General features: G+C 47.8%; 1 non-coding gene across 1 annotated transcript; it reads right to left on the bottom strand.

Annotated features, from left to right (window-relative positions):
- Positions 1 to 757: 757 nt before the first annotated feature.
- TRNAG-GCC (transfer RNA glycine (anticodon GCC)) lies at positions 758 to 828 on the bottom strand. The gene has a single exon. It is a non-coding gene; the product is annotated as a tRNA-Gly (tRNA).
- Positions 829 to 6,232: the final 5,404 nt, after the last annotated feature.

Raw genomic sequence — 6,232 nt, 5'->3', positions numbered from 1 at the left:
CCCAAAATGCACGTTCATTCTTGGCGTCTTAATTTTTCTCTCAAATTACTGTCGTTAAAAAGGAAGGAACGAAGACAAAAACACATGCAAGTCGGAACAGGCACTAAATCTTCAGAATTAATAAATATGTCTTGGTTCGAAACCACAGGAATTTGAATGGGCTTCACCCTCAATGAATCTATTGCGGGATTTTCACTGGCAAACCGCGACCTAAGAAGTAAATAACAGCCCACTGGCAGTTCTGGCCGAGAGAGTGCATCAACCGCTATATACCGTATACTAAAAATAAAGTGAAATAACTGATAAACCTGCTAAAGCAAGAACAATAGAATATTGGGCCGCAGTTATGTATATATAGTGTTAAAAACAGCAGGTACCACACACGGGGTGGTTGATGATGGGAGAAAAGCGGCCAAAACCATATACTCTATATAGTGCCAAGAAACTTAAAGCTAGTTATTTATAACAATAGCTGCACCCGAAAGAAAAAAAGACGCATAACAAAATGGCACAAATTAGGACCCCGACGAAACTTGCAGGCAGGCCTCAGAGACATATGCATAAAGGGTAGTTAATAAATGAAGAGAGGAAATAACGGCCTCATTACAAATACCGATCCCGAAAACCATAGTATTTCTCAGCGAACAAAAAGACATTAGGCTTCTAACAATCGATCCGCGTATAAACTTGTGATACGTAGGTATCCCTGACAAGTAATGAGCTTTCTATAGTCAAAGAAAAATAAAATAAAAAGCAATGCGTCGGCCGGGAATCGAACCCGGGCCACCCGCGTGGCAGGCGAGTATTCTACCACTGAACCACCGACGCCGACAGGCTTAGTGCACTATTGACGGCCTATATATAGAGTGCTCGGTTATGCCAGTGGTCATTCTGCTGGCCGGCATTTGCTACGGAGTACAGCGGGAAATACGCACACGGCGCCCAGACAGTCATACTCAGGCTCGCACTCAGGCAGGTAGTCGTGTACTGGCGGCACGCTCAGCCGCATCGGCTCGATTCTGTACCATTCCTACTCGTTTTTTCTTTATATATATATATAAAAAAAGAGTAGGAATGGTACAGAATCGAGCCGATGCGGCTGAGCGTGCCGCCAGTACACGACTACCTGCCTGAGTGCGAGCCTGAGTATGACTGTCTGGGCGCCGTGTGCGTATTTCCCGCTCGATTATGTACCATTCCTACTCTTTTTTATATATATATATATATATAAAGAAAAAACGAGTAGGAATGGTACAGAATCGAGCCGATGCGGCTGAGCGTGCCGCCAGTACACGACTACCTGCCTGAGTGCTAGCCTGAGTATGACTCTCTGGGCGCCGTGTGCGTATTTCCCGCTGTACTCCGTAGCAAATGCCGGCCAGCAGAATGACCACTGGCATAACCGAGCACTCTATATACCGCCTGTTCCGTATTTATCTGTCCGTGTTAGAAAAAATTGCGCTGCGCAATCTACTGAACTATATGGGCTCAAAACGCCAACTACAAGGTAGCTTATGATAGTCTTCGTCTTTCGATATGTAATTTAACATCTAAACTTGCCTACATTTTCAGGAATCGGCGAAAAACTGCATTCGGCTGCGGCAGAACTTTTCGTCCAGGCGAGCAAAGAAGCCACTTTGACAGGCTGCGCCATCTGGCGAGCGGTGAGGCAACCGATGTCACGGCTTGGGGCGGGAATGCGCACCTCGCGCGGTTTCTTCGGATGTGCGTGTCGTCTGCTCCTTGGAATTAACGCCGCTCGCCAGATGGCGCAGCCTGTCAAACTGGCTTCTTTGCTCGCCTGGACGAAAAGTTCCGCCGCAGCTGAATGCACTTTTTCGCCGATTCCTGAAGATGCAGGCAATTTTAGATGTTAAATTACTCATCAGAAGACGAAGACCATCATAAGGTACCTTGTAGTCGGCGTTTTGAGCCCATATAGTTCAGTAGATTGCGCAGCGGAATTTTTCGTAACAGGGTCAGATAAATACGGAACACGCGGTATAGGCCTACTCGCAACGCGGACATCCGCCACAATCGCAAGCGATCGCCTCAACGTCTCGCTGGCGCTTCGCTCTGCATTGTTTAAGTCACTAGCTCGCGAGGAGCTGAAAGGTTTCGTAGGGTTCCTAAAAGATGCCCGTTTATTGTGCAATGTCAGTGCACGTTGGTCCTCTTTGCCTCTAGTTGCTCCTCTGCCTCTAAGTCATTGTGACGTCGTGTCTGACAATAGAATCACATAATTCTCCTTAAGCCAAAGTTAGTGCACCCTATTCTATAATTAATTCGCATTTATTCAAAATTAATTCATTTAATTCACACTTAATTCTCAGTTCTGACCCGATCCATAATTAATAATTCACAATTAATTCTCAATTCATTTACACAAACTTATAATTATTTCACCTTAATTCACTCTAATGCACCTTATTTCATCTTCGTTTACTACTGGCGTTTCTAAAATTTGCTATTATTGATTAGATTTCCATTAACTCCAAAGCCCCCTTCGTTTCACCTCGGTATTCATTTCGCACATTCCAATTTCGCGCCACGCGTTGGCTCAGCCCACTTTTCCGGTCACGTGGGCCAACACGTGGTACATCACATGGTGTGTCACGTGGCACCACACTTTCGGCGATTCAAATTTCACGCCACTCCCGGCCCGACCACGCCCACTATTGGTCACTTTCTTGGCTCTAATTAACTAATGATCCGATCAGCATCAAAATTTTTGCACTGCATCCTCACATCATCCTCCCTCGATTATAGCCACTTTTGAGACGATATCTCTTTATATAGTTGCCCACAATCGCTGGGGATATGGTTTTGATGACAGAAAGCCGCCGACAAAGCCTAGTAATGCTTTCTCATTAATAATATGAACCCTTGGATACAAGACCCTCCGCGGCAGCAATTAATGGTGCATATTCCGCCATGCGGGCGTCGAGCCGCAGGCGCAGGCCAGGCGCTGCGAGAGGAACACTCAAATGAAAGGCAGGGGCTGATAACATGTGTCCTGAGCAAGTTTTATACAGGGTGTTTCACCTAAGACTTTTTGCCATTTTTAAAAATAAGCTATTTGAATTAGATGCGCGTTTTTTCTGGCATAGCATTGCCAGTGGTGTAGTACATCATAATTCAACTAAGACGTGCTAACTAGCAGGCTTGTTAACCAATATTTAATAGTTAACTTTTAAACTATTACAGTTGGGCTCCTTAATTATTGAGAAGCATGTAGCCCACCGTAAGTAATGTCCATATCCGTTTTTAGAATTTCGAGAACGCGATTATCCTCGGCGCTGTGGCCCAACAAATTTTGGCTATTTCGACGAGTTAGGTTCAATGGAGAGGTTGCTTTGCCTGCAAGCTTCTCAAACCGCATGTATTTTTGCGCGATGTAGGCGAAATTTGTTGGGCCACAGCGCCGAGGATAATCGCGTTCTCGAAATTCTAAAAACGGATATGGACATTACTTACGGTGGGCTGCATGCCTCTCAATAATTAAGGAACCCAACGGTAATAGTTTAAAAGTTAAGTATTAAATATTGGTTAACAAGCCTGCTAGTTAGCACGTCTTCGTTGAATTATGATGTTCTACACCACTCACAATGCTATGCGAGAAAAAACGCGCATCTAATTCCAATAGCTTATTTTTAAAAATTGCAGAAAGTCTTAGGTGAAACACCCTGTATATCCTCCTTGGTCCTGATGCTAGCCACCGCATTGATATATTGGCTTGGCTATTGGCTACTGGGGTTTAACGTCCCAAAGCAACTCAGGCTATGATGGACGCCGTAGTGGAGGGCTCCGGAAATTTCGTCCACCTGACATCGCACAACACACGGGCCTCTAGAATATCGCCTTCATCGAAATTCAACCGCCGCGGTCGGGATCGAACCCGCGTCTTTCGGGCCAGCAGCCGAGCGCCGTAACCACTGAGCCACCGCGGCGGGACGCAATGATATATTAGAATATTAGAGATTAGCGAGAAGGAAATATCCACAGTCAGGTAAGTTGTTGACGAAAAAAGTCACAGTCAGACGCTTACGGACAAACCGTGTTCGATCCCGGCCGCGGCGGTCGCATTTCGACGGAGGCGAAATTCTAGAGGCCCGTGTGTTGTGCGTTGTCAGTGCACGTTGAAGAACCCCAGGTGGTCGAAATTATACGGAGCTCACCACTAGGGCAACCCTCATAGCTTTTGGACGTTAAACCTCTGCAGGAAACACCACGCAATGATATATCGCGCAGTCTGGTCATGTCAAAGAAACCATTACGGCCGCCGCTTCCTTCATTCACTCCCTCTTTCATCCCTTTCCTGACTGCACAGGTTCAGGCATTCTAATTCAAATAAACACCCCGCACGTATTATTACACACTGTTTTTTTCGGACACAGGGTGTACAGCCAGTTTTTATCAGCCCGGCATCGAGCAGAGTCCGCGCCCAGGCCACGTGGCCCAGGCAAATGCTTGTTTTACGACCGGCGAGGAAACCATGTGGAGCTTTTCGCGTGACTCGCAATTCACTGCAGCGTGACTTCAGTAGTTGTGAGGCGGAGTGAAGAGACACAGGAGGAGGAAAGAATGGAAAAAGCTCTGTCCACAGATGATTTTCTCTTTATTACGGCTCCCCGCTTCCTCGTGATGCGGTTATCAGGATTAATTGCTTCTGTCGACAACCTCGAAAAGATACGATAAGCTGTGTGCTAAGTTCAGATATACAGCGATAAGCGTCACTGGGCATCCACTAGACGGTAAGTTAACGAGCCTGTTTTGAGAAACCATGACCGTGACATCCAGGGTGATTAGTGATGAGAAAATGAGACGGAAGGGTGAACGCTGTCGAATGTCTCACTGAAAGTTAAAAGTCATTGTAAGGCCGCGGTTCGATTAGTGCCAATCGCTGAGTTACCCCGCCAGCCTTTAGATAACTCGTCCGAGCTCGTTCTCCTCCGGAAGCATGAAGCAAGGAAAAAAATGCCCTGGCAGTATGTTTCCGAGAAATCCGCGCCCAGGGAAACCCGACCGCGTCCGAGGACTCGCAACGAGCATCGCCTTGTTGAGTGGGTTAGACGGTTAGACAGACCCGTCAAGGGCCGAGGGAGAGCAGGCAAAAGCGCACGAAGGCTGTATAATTTTAGAGTGCACCTTTCCTGGCTTCTGACAGTGAGTGAGTGAAGAAACTTTATTTCCGCCAGAAGAAGACCCGTGCCCCTCCGGGTCCGCACGCAGGCGTCCGGGGAGGGGCAGCGTCGCAGCTGGAAGACTAGCAACGGTATAGTCGCGCAGCTTCTGCTGCCAGGCGGGTAGCGTATCGTTGTATGCTAAGGTCGGCACTTCTGAGTATGGTCTCCCATTCCTCTGCATTATTGATTCTGCCATATCCTGGGGCACTGGGGCATCTCCATAGTATGTGTTCGAGTGTAGCGATATGCCCGCAGAACTCGCACACCTCCGCATCCTCCCTCGTGTCACCTCCTGTCCAGCTCCTCCAGAGCGGGGATGCGAAGTTTCTAGCTTGGAGTCTTCTCCAGTCATAGGCCTCAGCCGAGCTAAGCGATCTATCCGGAGGAGGATAGATCCTTTTGTTCTTTTTCTGAATGTCTGTGATGCTATTAAAGGTATTGGTTTCCTCTTTAGTGCTGAATTCGTATGAGGTGTCCACGGCTCCCCGGGGTAAAGAGGAGCGGGCGAGCCTGTGGGCGGCCTCGTTTCCAACCAGACCCGAGTGGGCTGGGGTCCAGATAATTTGAATATTGTGGGCTGGGATAAAGTCTTTTAGATATTTAGCCGCCATTTCGTGGATGCGTCCCTTGCTGTAATTTCTAATTGCGGCTTTGCAGTCGCTTACTACGTATTTGGTACCTGGCTGAGTTAGAGCGATCGCTATTGCAACCTCCTCCGCCACAAGGGGTTTTAAGTCAAAGTGTCTTACAACGCGTAACGTTCTGCCTGAATCCCCGACGGCTACGGAGACGGTGTCGCCTAGCGTGCCTACCGCGGCATCAGTGTAGGCCACGGTTCCCTGTGGCATCTTGCCTAGCTTAGCAGTCAGCTGTGCGACCCTGCTTTTCCTTCTGCCTTTGTCGTGGATGGGATGCATGTTTCTAGGTATGGGAGCGATAATAAGATGCTCTCTTATTTCTCTTCCCAGATCTGTTCTGGTGTTCACTGTGCTATCTACGGTTGCCCATTTGGCTAGCTCTAGGTATTTCCTTCCTGCGGGTGTGGA

Source organism: Amblyomma mixtum, chromosome 1, assembly GCF_055824585.1.
Source record: "Amblyomma mixtum isolate Tamu chromosome 1, ASM5582458v1, whole genome shotgun sequence".
In the NCBI taxonomy this organism is placed as follows: Eukaryota; Metazoa; Arthropoda; class Arachnida; order Ixodida; family Ixodidae; genus Amblyomma; species Amblyomma mixtum.
Note: the sequence above shows the minus strand (reverse complement) of the source record. Positions and strands in the feature narration are given on the sequence as shown.